A 19267-nucleotide genomic window follows, 5' to 3' on the forward strand; every position below is an offset into this window, starting at 1 on the left:
GAGATATTTGAATTCTTATACATTGCTGGTGGTGCATTTAAATTGTGGGGAAAAACGTGACAATATACATCAAATGCTTATTGAATTGTTGCTATATCCCTTTGCCTGTTTTATCAGATCCAGGCAGAAAATAGATGACATACTCAAAGAATTTAAATGAAGAGAGATTAATCAATGTGCGATTTACAGAGGCATGGCCACAGGTAAGAGAACAAAAGCATGTTGAAGCATTTAGACTTACAACATGGGGAAGCCATTGCCCCCTCTAAGACAAAGAGGGTAAGCAGTAACTGATGAGACCCAAGCAAGAAGGAAAAGGGAAGGAGATTAAACCACAAAACTCAGTCACCGTCAGACCTGAAGTCAGTAAGCAGGAGGTGGGCACAGGGTAGAATAAATACCCCAACTTCTCTCTTCTGCTGCCAGCTAATCTCCCAATGCCAGTGCCTCCCACTGGACAAAACCAATAGAAAGCCAGAGTCCCAAGTGCTGAGGCCTATGAAGGTGACTCTCCTTGAGCACCAGGCAAAGCAGAGGGTCATAAGATGGATCTTAGGAGGCACTCAAGAGAAACAGACTAGCCAGCACACTCACCAAGCCAAGTTTGAAAAAGAAAGCTGAACTTTGTGCAAAAGTGTATGCACAAAATGTTAATTGCTATATTATTTAAAAATGTAATGTATTGGAAATAATATAAATAATCAGCAGTAAGATACTGGAGAAGTCAATTTTAGATGTGACCCATAGCTTTTCAATTGAAAATTATGAAATGATTAAAAAAGCATGCTATAAAGAACATTTATTGAAATGGGCATATTCATGCTGTTAAGCTAAAATGAGAAGGCTGTAAAACATGTACATGTGTTTTGTATATGCATATAAGTGTGAATATGAATATATATAACTGTATATTTATATTACTGCCTATATCAAAACTAAATTGATTTGAAAGACATAAAATGAAGAGTTTAAATTAGATTGGAATTAGGATGAACTAACCTATAAGAGAGTGACATTCTTCCTAAGGAACTTTAAATATTGTTTGTTCCCTTTCAAATTCAACTAGAATCATGGGGTAGAGTGAGGAGTAGGGTCTTTGCATTGAGATTGATGTGACAATATGATTTCATGAACACTGAGTGCATTTTTTTCATATATGAACAAATTTAAAGCCATTAAGATAGAGCAGGAATTTTCTCTAGATCAAGGTCAAGTGGCAGGAAAACATTTGACTAATAATCCCAGTTTCAATATACCTTTGAGCCTAGAAATACGGGATATTTAAAGTATTATTGTTGACTATTGTCAAATAAAATCAATTAAGACCAGTAGATATCCTACACCCAGATTTATGATTAATCATCATTATAATATATTGATACCTGTAGTTTCTGATTTCTATCTGCTTTGTCTTTCCTTTTCATTTGTATGAATTTTAGTTGAAAATCATTTTGCAACTCTTTCCAACTGATAACTATGACTAAATTAGGAGGATATTAAGTGATTATGCACTGAACAAAACTTACATTCTCTACAATGAAATGCCATCAAATAAGCATCTGGAGCAGTTCATTACCCAAATTCTCAGCTCTCCTCATAGCCCTTGTATTGACAGACATTTATTTATCAGGAATTAATTTCTTCACTGTAAACTCTCATTTGAATTTAACCCTCAGAAATACAAGAAATACATGGTTTTGACTAGTTTAAGAGAATTGACAATATATTACTTCACATAATAATATAATTATTCTCATATAATAATTCTCTTAACTGGTAGGGCATGAGAATAATTAGTGTAAGATAACCTTGTTTACTTAAAAAAAATAAAAGGGGTATTGTTGAAGAGAAAATAAACAAGAAATATGAATACTATAACAATATTGGAAAAATATGAGACACAGATCCCAAATTCTAAATGCTCAGAGAAATCAAACAAAACAAGAGGGCTGTCATTTTCAAAAGGGATTACTGTAGAGGGAAAGACAGATGACACCAAAATGTAAATATTGACCAAATAGTGATATTTGAAAGTCAACAAAGATAACAGGCTAAGCAAATGCTAAAAATTTGACAAATTTTTTTTTTTTTTTAAAGATTTTATTTTTTTCCTGTTTCTCCCCAAAGCCCCCCGGTACATAGTTGTATATTCTTCGTTGTGGGTCCTTCTAGTTGTGGCATGTGGGACGCTGCCTCAGCGTGGTTTGATGAGCAGTGCCATGTCCGCGCCCAGGATTCGAACCAACGAAACACTGGGCCGCCTGCAGCGGAGCACGCGAACTTAACCACTCGGCCACGGGGCCAGCCCCGAAATTTGACAAATTTTTAAAAATAAAAGCAAATAGAGGAAACTTGGAACTGCAAAACCAACAACAACAATGAAAATAATAATGAATGTTTCTGTCTGGTGGAAATTTTATTTTTTTTATTATTCACCGTCCATCATTGCTTCTTCACCAGAATCTTCTCATAATAATTTGAATTAATAAATATCTGTAAGTTGCTCTGCTTTCCCTAGCAACGCCCCAGCAACAAGTTCCATCCACAGCCAGGCATCAATACACTGATCCTGGATCATTTTCTTAAATATTTACATAATGTTCTAATCACTTCAAAGATTAAAATATTAGTCCACATTTAGAAAACAGGAGCTGTGTCAACAAAGTTCTAACTATATCATAGAATCAAATGAAAGACACTACAGAAAGAGAATATATGTCCATGTATAAAAAAGAAAGTGTGCCTGTCCAGAAGGGAAGAAAATCATGATTCCTTCAGCTTTCCCAGAACAAAGAATCCCGGAAATAGGGCAGCTTGTGGATGAGCTACCTCCACAAAAGGATGCTGTTTTAACACATCTTTGGATGAGAAAAGCAAATAATGTCAAACACTGGAAATTTGCCAGGACCAGGTGGACAGGAAATGCTCAGATTTCCCTCTCATCAATCATTGCTCTCCTCATGTTTTTCCTCTGTTGCTTTTTACCCTAAATTCTCTTTCTCTTTCTCCTACTCTCTCTCTCTCTCTCTCTCCCTTCCACACTGCCTCTCCTCATTCTCTTCCTCAAATTGTCGTAAAACATCTAGCAATAACTATCGTGTTTTTTATTTCCTCCTCTCCTGATCAGGCAAATTATAATAGCAACTTTTATATGATTTTGTATTTATTATAAACAATTAATTTGATCTTTATTTGCATGTGACCTTCAATTGACTATCCACAGCTGATACGGGATGATCAGTTTCATTTCCTGTAAGTAGAAACCTAAAGATCCTTTTATGAAAAAAGCAATATAGCCTAATTCTGTTTCCTCTTTAGTCTTTATAGTGCAAAATTCTGTCACATTTTCTTTATGGCAACTTTAGACAGCAATGTAGCATGGTCAAGTCCATTGCCACTAGGGCCAGATTGCCTGCATTTATCTCCAGGCTCTGCAATTGACTGGATATCACGGACCTTGAGCAGGTTAACCTGTTAGTTCCTCAGTTTCTTCTCCTGTGTAATGGGGATAACAAGGCAGTCGTTGTACAGATAAAATGAGCTAATGTTTGTAAAGTTTTAGAATGCTTCCTGGTACTTAGGAAGTGCTACATGTATCTGCTAAACAATGAATCAAAAACCTGATTAACTTCATGGAATTTAGCTGTGTGTCAAACGAGCTTCTGAGCAGCCAAAATAGACAGCACTAATCATGCTGAATTTCAGGTTGAAACAATGAAAAATATGCTTGCTAATGAGAGTGTACTGAGGGTCCAATCACCGAAATGGCGGCCTTCAGTCTAGTCTTCAAAGGCACTTGAAGTCGTTGCACATCTGAATAAAAAGTCACTTTTGCAGAGCCATTTAATGCATATTTTATTCCTTTCTAATAACTTTAAATTGGAAAATAATTTAGAGATTAAAATAGCAAGAGAATCTGTTTTTGGGTTCTAATGTTTTGGAGGTGCTTAACTACAACAAGACTTACATGCAAACCCGAGATCACAATGACGATAAAGCAGCCAACCCTAGTAGACACATTACTTTAAACAAGTATTTTATAACAATTTCAGAAAGAAAGGTTGTAGATAATATAACCTACTAAAATACAATTTCCAAAAATATCAACACAATGCCTTAACTCGTAACTGTTATAAATGGAAACTATAAGAAAAATAATTTATAATAAACGGTATGCATTTCTCCATATTAACACTCAAGCACAATGAGCTTGGATATAACATGAAGTTTGCAGAGCCTTGCAAGATCCTGATGTTTGCAGAGCCTTGCCCCTGTTCAGAGTCGCCATGACTGTGTGAACAGCACAAGCGGTTGAGACAGGAATCCCATAGTGGTTTTCTATTAGTCCCACAAGTGGTGGTGTCATGAGTGACATGATTTTCTGAAATGACAGACAATTTTAAGTAAAGTTCTTGGGGAAGAAAACAGGCTAAAATTTTCTCCGAATTTACACTGTACTTGCATTTCTGGGAAATTTAATGTATTAAAAGTGTACAGAAAATTATTTGAATTCACTGTAAAATTAATTTGGGTTCTAGACTCAGCAGCTATAAACCCACGTCCCACTGTACAATGCCCAAGGCACAGTGCTCGCATCCCTCATTCAGTCGGTGCAGGAACCCTTTATAATACTGTGACCATGAAAGAGCACTTCAGTTTTCCAAAATTCTCTCTGTAGGTAGTGGCTCCATTATTGCGAATCACTATTCTAGTCTATGGGACTTTAGAAAAGATGCAGACTTTTAAATGAAGTATAACATATCTTCAGAAAGTGAAAAAATATATATAGTCATATAACTTGATAAATTTTCACAATTTGAAAATGCTCTGGTGACCAAGAGATTTTTAAAAGATCTGCATTGGAAATACAAAAAGGATACAGTTGATTGTTGAAGCTCTGAGAATGGTTAAACTTTTTAAAGGAAGAAACTTGATATTGATCTGTCTTTCCAGATGACTAACATGCCATAAAGGGTTTCTATATATAACCAGGGTTCTAGAAGTTACTCTAGAGACTGAAGATAAGGTTAACTTCATTTCTGTATTTCTACACTAGGAATCTGGTGCAATGTATAATAAAGGTCAGCTTCATTGAACACTTAACCAAATATGGCACATTGCAGGAAAGGCAATGGAGCCCTGACCATGGACGCCATGCCCGACTGCTCAACTAAGTGACGCAGCTTAGCTCTTGTTTCATTCAATTCTCATTCTTATACATCAAAAGAAACATGAAAGGTAGAAAACAGAATTCAAGGAAACTGTCTTTAGGACTCAGGATTGAACTTGTGTAATTTTTACCTTAACTATACGTGGGTAGAAAACTATTTCTCCCTGTGTTAGGCTGCTGGGGCTGCCATGACAAAGGACCATAGACTGGGCAGCACAAACAACAGATGTTTACTTTCTCACAGTCTTGAGTCTTTCTAGGCATCTGAGAACAAGGTGTTGGCAGGATTGGTTTCTGCTGAGGACTCTCTTCTTAGCTTGTAGATGGCTGTCTTCTCTCCATGTCTTCACATGGTCTTTTCTCTGGATCTTCCTGTAGCCAAATTTCCTCATCTTACAAGGATGCCAGTCATATTGGATCAGGGTCCACCCTATTGACCTCATTCAAGTTAAATACTTCTTTAAAGACCCTATCGGCAAATACAGTCACACTCTGAGGTACCCGGGGTTAGGACTTCAACACAGGAATTTTGAGGGGACACAATTCAGTCCATAGCACCTAATATAAAACATCATTAAGAAGCCTTATAGGAACTATCTAAGCCTCTAATGTAAAGTGCACGTCTCCAACACTCCTATGCTACCTAGAAAAGTGAATATGTGCTGTGCTGAGATGGGCATGATTCCGTGCTGCTTCCTGTTCTGCAGCCTGAATGCAGGCTCCTCCAGCCCAGGGGTTATTTTCCTCCGGAGTCAGAAATAGACAGAGTCTGAAGGGAAGCATGTGTGTTCCGGTGGCATTGAGGGTGACATCGCCCCTCCACCTGAATGCACCCCCACCAATTTTTAAACTCTTGCTTCCATTCGCATGGTGTGTCAGTAATGAACAAAGATGCTGCCTCTTCTTAGTGCTTTCCATGAGCAACTTGGGGCTGGAGAGGAGATAGCACCCTAAATGCCCTGTTAAAAGCAGCTTCTTTGTTCACTGCTGAAACACCAAGGAAATATTAGCATGAGGTAAAAAGCGGTGGAGGGGGGCCAGCCCTGTGTCTGAGTGGTTAAAGTTCCGTGCTCTCTGCTTCGGAGGCTGAGACTCGTGGGTTCAGTTCCTGGGCACCGACCTACTCCACTCATCAGCCATGCTGTGAAGGCATCCCACATACAAAATAGAGATGGATTGGCACACATGTTAGCTCAGGGCTAATCTTCCGCAAGCAACAAAAGAGGAAGATTGGCAACAGATGTTAGCTCAGGGCAACCCTTTCTCACGCGCGCGCACACACACACACACACACACACACACACAAATGGTGGCAGTACATAGTCGTAGAGGGGGGAAAAGAAAGTTAATAAAACAGGAGCTCATAAATGTTACCCTGAAATAAATTTAATTCTTTGTATCTCAACTCCCAAAACTTTCTTTTCTTCTTCTTTTTTTTTAACACGAAAGCTTCTGGTTTTCTTCCCAGCCACTGGCCACTCTGTCTCAATCACCTTGCTACCTCCTCTTGCCCAGTTTAACTTCTAACTATTGGAGAGCACTGACACTCTATTCTTACATTCCTTTGCTTCTCAATCCTCACATTCTTCTCAGGCAATTTTATGTAATTTATTTCCATCCCTGATCTTTATCTTAAACTCCAGATCAGACATCTATCTACACATCTGACATCCCAACCTGAATTTCTCACAAGTATCCCAAATTTTAATTGTCTAAAAGAAAATAATTATTTTCACTCCAAATCTTCTTCTGCTCCGTCCTCCTCGTTTGAGTGAACGTTGTCACTGTGCACCCAGTTACCTAATAAAAAAATTAAAAAATAAATACACAGAGGCATAGAAATAGCAAACACACTTGATTTCCTCTTCTATTCATATCCAATCCACTAGTAAGCCCTATTGACCTTAACTTTAAAATTTTATTCAAAACATCCAATTTTCTCCATCTCCATTAGGATTATAGCAGTTTGAGCTACTGTTCTCTCACGCGACTATACAGTAGCTTTCTAATCCCTTTTTCTCCTGGTACCCCCTCTGGTTCCACTCTACCTTTAAGACCTCATCATCTCCTGTTTCTTGCTGCTCTTTGGCCTCTGCCCAAACTGAGGGATCTGCATCACAATTATACTAAACTCATTCCCACTTTAAGCCTTGCAAAACTATTCCCTTTGCAAAAAAAAAGGAGAAATGCTTTTCCATTCCAATCTTCATATGATCATGTGATTGATCTCTTCTTGTTCTTTGAGTCTCAGCTTGAAAAAAATCACCTCCAAAAGAAGTCCGTATTAATCATTTAATCAATGGTAGCCCACCAGGATCTGCATTGCATTAATTTTAACCAATCGCTTATCACATTTCATCCTGCTTCATTGTGATGTAAGACCTAGATCAGGCACCTTATCTGTCTTGTCCATTGCTCTATACGCAATATTTAGAACACTGCCTAACTCACGGGAGGAAGTCATGAAATGTTTGTGGAATGAAAGAAAGAAGGAAGGAATAAAGCTTTGTATGAGATATTTGCATCAGTCATTTCATTTGATTTTCTTTTCTCCAAACAGATGAATGAAAATGGCACTATTGTTTCAAGAGTTAAAGGAGGGTGATTTAAATGTATTTTGTGGACTCTGAAATGCTATGCAAATATGCTTGTTGAAAAAAAGAAACAGCCTCCAGGTTGCCAGTTTTTAAAATGTCCAGCTGTTAACATTTGGTGGTTAAAAAGAAGTTCCAGTTTCTTAGTGACTTTCTTCTATTCGATGAAACTTATCTAAAATATAAAATCTTTTTCATGACATTAAGTTTCTTTTTATTTTCAATGCAAATAATACAACTTAGAAATATTTTTAGTCTTCCTGGTGGGGGGTGGTTATGGTAGAGATTATTTTCTGGTGAAACAGAGGAGACAGAATTTGACTAAACAGTGGGTTAAAGACAGTTTTAGACTAATTGGGCATTATTTTTCCTTCCTTGGTGTTTTGAAATACCCATGTTCCTTACTAGTCTTTCTGTTTAGAGCAAAGGAAGAAGTGCCTCTACTTATTTTTTTTTTTTCTAAAAACAATCTTTTCCTTTGCTGTCAATCCCATATTCTGCCTGCTGGAGGACGATGAATCATAAATTACATTTGTTTTACTGTTTAGTTTTAATTTATTTTTTTCCTCTGATTCCTTCTCTAAGGAGTTTTAAAAAATATTAATTATAACTGCTATTCAAAACTATAATTTGGGGGTTAAGTATTAATATCTTTGAAACTCTTCCTCTAATGTTTTAATAAATGTTACGTTGAACTTAACTCTCTGTATTCACAAAAGTACATGAAAAAATAAAATTATACAAAACCTGATAATATGTGGATTTGATATATTTCTGATTCTGCTTAAACTTGATACTGCTATTTTTGGGAATGTAAAGTAACTAGTTGTAAAGTCATGTTCCTTTTCCCAGTTTTGGTCCATTGATGATGTACTTAATGCTAGAGACACCATGGGGTATGAGCTGATGGTCTCAATTCAAAAATAGAAATTTGACTTCTTAGACCTTTACAAACTGTTTCATGGTATAATGATATTTTGTTTGCTTGGGCTTTTTTTATTGTTGTTTATTCTAAAATGAGAAATGGAATATTGCCAACCTCTTCTTTAAATTTCTTCATACTTTAAGCAATTCCTGCATGATGGAGGAACCCTAAAGGTGATCACTCAGATTATAGCCTTCAGCAGGGATACATGAGCAAAAAGTACCTGATGGCTGTCATTACCTGGGTAACTTTGCTCTGCACTTTGTTTAGAGAAACTAAAATATATGTGTTTTTGTTTCTCTTTCTCTCTTTTATTTTTTCCTGAAAATAAAGACCATACACTATGTGGTCTTTGAAGTCAATTAAGGGGAAATGTTATTTAATTTTTCTCTCTCTATTCCTTCCAAAGTAGTCTAGAACAGATAAATAGTTTATTAATTAATATAAAGCAATTTTATTAAACTTTGAGTAATCTTCAAGTTTAGCGTTTAGAGAAGGAGAATTCAGTTGAGAAACTAAAATTTGAGAAATGAATTAATGGCATTGCTTCACACAGAGAATTCAGAATTTATGTGGTACATGTGACATTGGTTGGCTCTGTAAAGATAGTCCTGTCATTTAACTAAATATTTATTATAAAAGGTCCTCACCAAAGCATAAGGGGAATACAACTGCATTACTGATTTCCACCACTAAAGGCAGTAAAGTTTTATTCAGTTTCGAAATTTGAATTTTAGTCTTAGGAAATCCTGTTTTATTTTCAAATGGGTACTTCGGGAACATTCTGGCTAGAGGTTCTGAGGCCTAGAAAAGCATGAATTTTTGTGAATCTGATAAATTCTAAAGTTCAAATCCCAATTCACAGTTCAAGTGAAGCTAATTCAAGTGAAAATAATGCCACTGCCATTTCCCCAGTACAAACCTCACTATGTGCAACTTTTCTGGTTTACCCACTACTCTACTTGTCTTTATCGTATCTCTCTGTGAGCCATAAATTGCAAGCAAATTCCCATAAAAGATGCCACATTGGATGAAGAGGAAAGGATAGAACAGACTGTGCTGTTTATTTGATGCAGTGATGGTAACTTGAGAGGGAAAGTTGAGAGAGAGAGCATGGGGTCACAGACCAATTTCATGCAACAGCTTTGGTCTTTTCAAACACATTTGTGAGGTCATCAGATATCTTGTCACAGTTTCAGTTTCCTTTTCTATGTGCTCATTCTCCTCTTTAAGGAGGCACTGGATAATCATCAAAGTTGACGATCATAGCCAAAGTGATCTCTTTGGGGTGAATTTGATTATCTTGGGGTAAAATTACCCTATGTTTTTTCCTATCAGAATACCAACATTAAGGAGGAGAACAAACACTAGAAAAGGCTTTACAGCTCCTTCATCAATAAAACTGAGAAAATTCTTATTAAGATGTTTTGATTACATGTGTTAAGTAAAACTCCAATGATTTGGAACACAAAGTACATTTGAAGCAATCAAGAATGCTTTACTGAGTGTCTACTAAATGTAAGTTTAAGTCATTCTTAACCCAATCCATTCCCTTCTGCATTTGGTGGAATTTAAGTAATGGATTCTGGCAGAAGAGAGAACAGAAAAATCTTCCTTGAGCCCATCCCCCTGATTACTTACCCCAATGTGAATGTGAACAACACTTCTACGTGAATTTAAGAAGCAATATGCTGAAAGCGCTTCTCACTAACTCTAGATGTTATAAAACATAAAATGACCACTGTCACATCTCAAATGTGTTCAATGTAGATGATAGTGGTTTTTACTCTCAAATTATATAACCATGAAGTATGCTACACATTGGAGAGTACTTGATTGTCGGCATGTACTACTTGTTGTTTATTAAATGTAAAGTATATTTATAAAGATTGTACCTAAAATGAGAATAATATGCATAGTCTTATAAGAATTTGATACGTGTGCATTTTTTGTCTCTCTGTTCCCCATGCAGACTCACAATTTAAATTGCTTCCGGAAATGGAAGTTTTAGCTAATTTATTTCAGTGACTCTCAATATGAAAGTCTGTAAATGATTTTTATTCTCCGTTAAGGATTTCAAGATGAGGGACAAAAGGATACAGAATCTTCTGAGGAGTGAAAATGCCAACAGCTCAGTCCATAACCTTTATAGTAACAAGCAATTAATAGCCTAATATCAGTGACTGGAACACACAATAAACTAGCATTGTCTTCTGTGTTTGGCATTTACGAAAATGACATAATTTGAAAATATTAAAACTGGCACATATATGATATGACTTGAAGTTACTTGTGAAGAAGATAGAGTCTCAGTCTTCCACACGTAGCTACAACTATGGTTCCAAAGGGATATAAGTAGAAACAGCAATCAATAGTCAAATAATTGTTTACTACCCTTTAGTGCGACTAATTGGCCACTGGAATTATATCACTGTGACAAAAAGAAAAAGCAGAGAATGAGGAACCAAATTAAAATAGTCTGTTCAAAAGATTATCCACTTCCGTGTATTTTGCCCCTCAGACACAACCTCATTCCCATCAGCGTTTTTAAAAGAATGGAGAGTTCCCTTCCAACTGGTAAGCAACTTCAATCTCAGCTGCTGCGTGGGCCCCTAGAGATTCAAGAAGATGAAGAGAAGGTCAGAAAAAAAGCATATTTAAAAGAACATCACACTAACTCTTGAATCAGAAAAATTTTCATTTCCTGCCCTCAATTATGTGATGAAATGTAGTGAAAATGAGGGATTGCATTATTGAATTCATGAATTAATATGAAAGATTCAATTATGTCAGTCTACTCAACACTCTAAAGCAGGTATGTGAGCTAATATATATTAGCAATATTGTTAAACAAGACATAAGTGAAAAAACCATCTTCCCTCTATCCTCCACATTTCTGGCTAAATGCTAATCAAGCAGAAAGTTTAATTAACCAAGAGATCATTAATTATTATATTATCACATAAACTACTTTGAGTATCATTAAATTATAATACCATAGATATTTGGATGTTAGTAGAATTGCTATAATAGGGGAACTTCAATACTTATATATTCGAACAAAAACATTTTTAAAAAGAAGAAATAACCATGTTTATACTGAAGCATGTACAGTACGCCCCGCTTATCTGCGGTTTCATTTTCATTGGCTTCATCAACTGTGGTCCAAAAATATTAAAAGGAAAATTCCAGAAGCAAACAGTTCATAAGCTTTAAATTGTGCACTTTGCTGAGCAGCTTGATGAAATCTTGTGCCATCCCATTCCTACCCACCTGGGATGTGAATCATCCATGTTGTATACACTACTGGCCTGTTAGTCACTTGGCAGCTGTCTTGGTTATCAGATTGTCTGTCACGGTGTCACAGTGCTTATGTTCAAGTAACCCTTATTTTATTTAATAATGGCCCCAAAGTACAACAGTAATGATGCTGGCAATTCAGGTATGCCAAAGAGAAGCCATGAAGTGCTTTCTTTACATGAAAAGGTGAAAGTTCCTGACTTAATCAGAAGAAAACCTGTATGCTGAGGTTGCTAAGATCTACAGTAACTTTTATTACAGTATATTGTTATAACTGTTCTATTTTATTATTACTTATTGTTGTTAATCTCTTACTGTGCCTAATTTATAAATTAAACTTTATCATAAGTATATATGTATAGAAAAAACTTAGTATATATAGAGTTTGATACTATCTGAGGTCTTAGACATTCACGGGGAGTCTTGGAACGTATCTCCTGCAGGTAAGCAGGGACTACAGTAATTAAAACCATCTCTACAATTCATTTTATAATCATCACATGGATCAAACTGAGGTAGGATGTGTTCTTGGTTTTATGTAGGTGATATAAAGGACAACTATAGGTTCCACAATTGTCTTCAACTCTGCATAAGTAAAAGAGGCCTTCCCATTTGTTATTGTCTGATAGGCATTGCATCCATACAGGACATTAAGAACTCTGTGAACTATGGAGTCTAGCTGTAAACGTTTTGGTAGTAACTATGCAAACGAGCTTAAAACATTTAGGCAGTAATTATCACTTCCAAGCCTCTCCACTCAATACTTTCACCACTGCAAAATGAAGACATAATAAATAAATTGTAGGGAGATTGAAGTCAACCCAGCTTCCTGGGAAGAGTAAAAAGAATACTCTTAGCAATTTTTAGTTTCAAATCAGTAAGGTCAACTCCTACAGCATGAGCGTGATCAGTGAGTGTCTCTTTGTCCTTTTGTTTGCTTGTTTTGTTCTTAAAATGCCCAGATTCCCCAGAACAATATGACCTGTTTGCTATGTTATGCCCCCTGGTCCATCCTGACTACCAGTTCCATCTAATTCCTGGACTGGGTTTTGGATGCTCTCTGATGCCATTCAATTTTGTCTGTGGGCCTGGCGTTATGGAAGATGAAAGGCCCAGAAACACTTGAGGAAATCTTTGAGGATCTTAGACGTTTAGGCATTCAACAAGCAGGCTTCCTATAGTACAGCATGTGAAGAAGCAATTTAACATGAAAGCCATCTCCCAAATAGGATTAAGTGTTCGTGATTTATATCCTAGGTGGTGAGTTGTCTTAACCTCAATTTATTGTTCGTGTTGTTGCTGCTGCTGAAAAGTTGCTCTTTGCATTTCGCAAGATCCCCACTATAATTGTGTACTTCCCAATCTGCTAAGTGTCTAGAAAGACATTAACAGTGAAGAAAGTGGGAGCACCCAAGATCATTCTAGACTCCATGCCTCAGAAATGAGCTCATTCATATCGGGACAGAGTGCAAAGCACTAGCGTTAATATGCCATCTGTCTTAACTATATAGTTCTTCCTTCCCTGATACCGAAAGATTCTGAGTGGAAGGGTTTTCTCTCCTTTAGTCAACTGGAAATGCTATGGTAGATCTTGGTCCAGAAATATCTTGAGGACAAGGTTGATTGAAACGTTTGACCAATCCAGGGGGAAAAAATACAGTCTGAAACTTCTTCTAGAGGAACTGACTTCTTCCAAGTTTCCTTCGTTCGTTACCACCCTAACTGAATTTTCCTTCTTATTCTATTCCTCTCTGTGACCAGCCTATACTTGTGAAAATTTCTTCTTTAGTCTCCTCTCTCTCCTTAATATATTGCTTTAGAAAATGGGTCCCCATTGCTGTTAAGGAAACTATTTGTCAGTCTCTATAGAGTCACCTTAACTATCGCTTTAAGGCTTAGAAGAATTGAAAACAACTGTATTTTACTAGTTTAATGTTGGCAAATGTGTACTTGAATTCGCATGCCCCACATCTTGCCTTATGCTTCCTTACACCTCACTTTCTCACGGTCCTCTCAAATTCCAAACAAAATTCTAAAATTTTATTTCAATATGTGTTTTGTTCTATCCTACTGTTTCAGCATCAATTAATAAGTTGCTTGTCTTTATGTTCAAATTCAAGTAATTTTTTTTCTAACAAAAGACTTATTTTTTATCCAAAAACTTCTGAATGATTTTGCAACGTGAATATATTGAGGCATGAACTTAAAATTCTGAGACTTCAGTTTAGAATTTCAGCATATTCCTTTATATTGTTAATAAGAATGAGAAGGCACTTTTTATGAGCCAGATATATTACTTAAAATATTTTTATACTCAAAATAATCTAACTGTGTAAGTATAAATGCTGCTCTAATCTTATAAATGAGGAAATTAAGGCATAGAGTATTATCTCACAGAGTTATACGGAGCCCATACCAGAGCCCAGAGACCAGATTCAACACATACCCTAGCCAGCTTCCTGTGTGATCACCTGATTCTTCCTAAATTCGATGTGATTCTAACACTCAAAAGCAATCCACTTATTATCATTGTGGGTTTTATTTTTTTTAATTTTTTTTCCAGAACATTTTGTATAATTTTCCCAATGATTATGTGAGCTGTTCATCACAGGATTTTCCATTATAAAATGCATTTGCATATTTTATTTACCTCTAATTCTTTTTCCACTACTAAAACAAAAGCATTTTGAGCAAATATGTATATGGGTGACTTACAAATTCCTTTCACTCTTATTCTTGGACTTGCTTTCTCTTGTTTCCTTATTTTTTAAAAATTATTTTATTGAGGTCATACTGGTTTATAACACTGTGAAATTTCAGGTGTACATTATTATTTATCAGTTTCTGTATAGACCACATCGTGCTCACCACCAATAGTCTAATTTTTATCCGTCACCATACATTTGTGCCCCTTTACCCCTTTTGCCCGCCCCCCATAATTGTGGGGGTTTTTTTGAAATGTTATTTTTCCTTGAGCAAGACTTTTATTTCTTGCAGTTCTCTTTGGCAACCCATTTCTAGCTAGTTTTAATCTCTTATATAAATAAAGTTCTATTTTTAAAATCAAACAGACTTTACAAACATTAAACTTGCTTAAAAAGTTGTTTGAATTTTCAAAAATCTGAAAGGCACACTCACTGCTAAATAATTAGAGTTTAGCTATGGTTCCTTTATGTAATTGGGTATTTTCATAAGAGTTTACAATTAGGAAGTTATAGGTGTGTGCTAAACCTTTCTTCTTTCTCTTTTGTACATTCTCATTTTTTCTTCAACCTTCTCTGTCTTCTCTACAGTTATTATTTGATTTGAAACAGCAATACTTTAAAGAGAAATGATAAGCCAGTAAAAATATGTCAATTCTAAGAGTAGTCTCCCTCCCTCTTCCTTTTTTTTCTTTTAAAGATTGGCACCTGAGCAAACAACTGTTGCCAACCTTCTTCTTCTTTTTTTTTTTTTTTAAAGACTGGCACCTGAGCTAGCAACCGTTGCCAGTCTTTTTTTTTTTTCTGCTTTATCTTCCCAAGCCCCTCCCGTACTTAGTTGTATATCTTAGTTGCAGGTCCTTCTAGTTGTGGCGTGTGGGATGCCGCATCAATGTGGCCTGACGAGGGGTGCCATGTCCGTGCCCAGGATCCGAACCCTGGGCCATCGCAGCGGAGCACGCAAACTTAACCACTTGGCCACGGAGCTGGCCCCCTCCCTCCCTCTTTAAATCCAGAATATTACTAGGAAATTATTACACACTTTGATATTTAAAGCATATGTATTTTTATTCATATACTATGTTCAATAATCCCTTGTCTAAAAGATAAATGGCCTATTTTATTTTTTGAAGTTATGGCATTTTTCTGGGAACACTCATTTGAGATTATATTTTCCTTAATCTGTGATTTAATCAAATAATGAAAGATTTTTGAAAATAATCACTACATGAATCATAGGTTAGATTTGTCAGAGCTAGAGCTCTAAAATGCCAAGGAGAAAGGTGGGGTTTTTGGTTTTTTGTTTTTTTTTTTGATGAGGAAGATTGGCCGTGAGCTAACATCTGTGCCACTCTTCTTCAAATTTTTGTGTGTGGGATGCTGCCACAGCATGGCTTGATGAACAGTGTGTAGGTTGGCTCCCAGGATCTGAACCCAGAACCCAGGGCCACCAACAGTGGGCATGAACTTAACCACTATGCCACTAGGTTGGCCCCCAGAGAAAGGTAGTTTTAATTGCAATTCTGGAAGAAGAATTATTCTGAGTTATGTGATTCATTAATATGCATGTTAGACTAGCTGAGAGTCCAGAAAGTGAAGAACGCAATAAGGGTTAAGATTGGACTCGATAGTCTACATATTATAAATTGGTTTAGCCATCTTCCTCCCAGTTTCCTAAACTCAATTATTAATTTCAAGGCATTTTATACATGCATTAATACTATCTTTTTCTAACTATCCTCTTTCCCATTAATACTAAATAGCGAAATATGAATGACTTCTAAACAAATACCTTGTTAGAGTGTAGTCCGTATAACACTAATTGCCGTGCATTTCTCTGAGACCTTTAAAACAGACTGGGATTTTGGAAGTCGCTTTTAGTTTTGCAGTCTTCCTCAATCAGGCTTCCACACAATCTTTGATTATGATGTGAATTACCTCACTGTTCCCAGGGTCAATTAGCATTGCCAAAGGCTCAGACTCCAGGTGGATTTTCTCTGCACAAGAGACTTTCCTGTAAGACTCGAACTCATTCTGTTCTTTCCCACTAGGGACCGTACCCCCGACAGATCCTATGCATCCATAGAAACAGGTGCTAAATCCTTCTTGGAGTGTGCAATCAGGCTGGTAAGTGTTTCTATTCTAGTTAGACACATTTTCCTGAGGGAATTCACTGATTCCTGGGCTCAGTTCAACAGCTTGCTTTCCAGAAGTAAATTCCACTCAAAGGACCTCACCTAGAGATATACTAATGTTTTTCTACTTATTGAAAAGCCTTGAATTTACTCAGTGTACCATTCAATAGAGTTAGTCACTTCAAAGTGTTATTGAAACCAAAATATTTTGACTCTTTTTGTCATGTAAGTTCCAAAATTTGGGGAGGACTTTTGAGATAATTTTCCATGTGACAGATTATGTATAGACCTCTGGAATGATAATGATAATGATGAAGATCTGTTTCTCTTTTTTTGAGGAAGATTAGGCCTGTGGTAACATCTGCTGCCAATCCTCCTGTTTTTTGCTGAGGAAGACAGGCCCTGAACTAACATCCGTGCTCGTCTTCCTCCACTTTATATGTGGGACGCCTGCCACAAGCAGTGCATATGTCCGCACCCGGGATCCAAACTGGTGAACCCTGGGCAGGGGAAGCAGAACATGAACTTAACTGCTGCTCCATGCGGCTGGCCGGGATCTGTTTCTATTTTTGATAATATTCATTTTTTAAAGAATATATGAAGATACTAGAATGATTCTCCAGTCAACATTTACTTGAATAGATGTTAGTGTAAAAAGGATGCAGATTTATTTTGGTCTCTTTATTCAAACGTGTTACCTAACTTTGCTCAGAGGCATAATCCCAGTATCTAGCGCAAAATCCGGCCCAATAAGAGTAGACACTTAAGAAATATTGTAGATATAAATGATTGATGAATATATCACTAGTAAAGCAATAATTCATTCCCAATGGGGTCATGTTTACATAAAAAATGAGTCTAATAATTTTTATTGAAGAGAAGAGAATGTGAGTGGTGGGAAACAGGGAATATCTATCCTATCTCATTTTCTATTATTCCACTTCCTAAATAACGCAACTTGCCCATCCTCCTTTGCCACCATACTTTTGTTTTCTCTTTGTGTGGTTTTGGTCCACTTAGTTTTACTATTTTCAAGCTTTGATTGACCTTACATTCAACCAAAGAAACATATTTCATGTCATCATATGCTTTCTTCAGTTATTTGAAAATACAATAATGCACATATTGATAATGAAATGACGCTCTGGAACAAGACAGCCCATGTTTACCATATCTAATAGACATCTGGTGCAACTACTGTGAGCCCACTGATTGGCTTATCAGTTTTATAGGACCTTGAAGATTGACCAGGCCAAACAGGCTTAGTAGTTCCTACCTTCTCACTAATAGTTACAGTTATAATTGAAGTAAAGAAAGAAGCTTATTAACTTTAATATCTAATGATGAAACGGCGAATTGGATAGGAAGAATGTAGCTTCAGAATCTAAGGAATCTAAGGATCTTGCAACTATCAAAGCCCGTTTAAGTATATTGTGAATTCCAATGTCTGTATCTAATTAACACAAATTTGAAGGAAAGGTAGTTGTATTACAAAGAATGTGACATCCTTAACTTTCAAACCCGGAAAAGTGCATTGAAAAAGATGCTGGCAGGTTCTTCGCTCACACTGGCATGAAGTGAGACTGAGCTGTATAGCAGTGGTGACGCAGGGTGGGTACATATGCGTCATTAAAATGAGGTTTTGTTTTTACTCATTAAGAGGAAGGATTACAAACTGGTCAGAATGCTTTTGGAGAAGAAAACACCCTCAAGTGTGTCATTTTCTGTTACGAAACAATTAAATAGACATCTGCGGCCAGCTCTTTTTGCTCAGTACCTTAAGAAGTGGAATTGGTTCAAATCTGCTTGAGATAGATACCCACCGAATGGCATCCACCGAGGCACTGACATGGTAATGCTTACAATTGTTTCCTCTTTCACTTTCTGTTAAAACAGTAACACCATTTTAGTGGAGTTTAGCACTATGGTTAAAATGGAGAGACACTTACTAATTGACTTCTGAAAAAGTTGTGCTATCTCACAATATTTTTCTCCTGTGATGAGATTCTTTGAGCTCTTACAAATGGTTGATGGTAGGCAGTTCTCTATCATAGTGTTTTTACAAGTGCTCATTGACTTTTGACAGTCTGCGGGAATTCAAATAGAAAAGGGGCATTTTATAATCCTTAAGAATGCGTTTACTGTATTATTTTATGGGAGGCGAGTTTTATAGCATGAGGATGCAGTGTTTCCCCTGTTAGTCATCTGTGTGTTCCTTCGTTTTCCAGATTGTACCCAATCTGCAGTTCTTACTAGGACAAAACATCCTTTAAATCAATACGAAACAAAGCTCTAACGGAGAATGCTGAATCAGGCCCATTACCACAGTGCTAATTATGCAGTGAACACACATGCCGTTTACAGAGAGGACCTTTCCGAGACCCAACCATAACATCACACTCAGAGTCTATTCCAGAAGTAGGCAAGTCTCCATAAAAATT

The sequence above is a fragment of the Equus caballus genome, chromosome 4 (genome assembly GCF_041296265.1).
Source record: "Equus caballus isolate H_3958 breed thoroughbred chromosome 4, TB-T2T, whole genome shotgun sequence".
Classification (NCBI taxonomy): domain Eukaryota; kingdom Metazoa; phylum Chordata; class Mammalia; order Perissodactyla; family Equidae; genus Equus; species Equus caballus.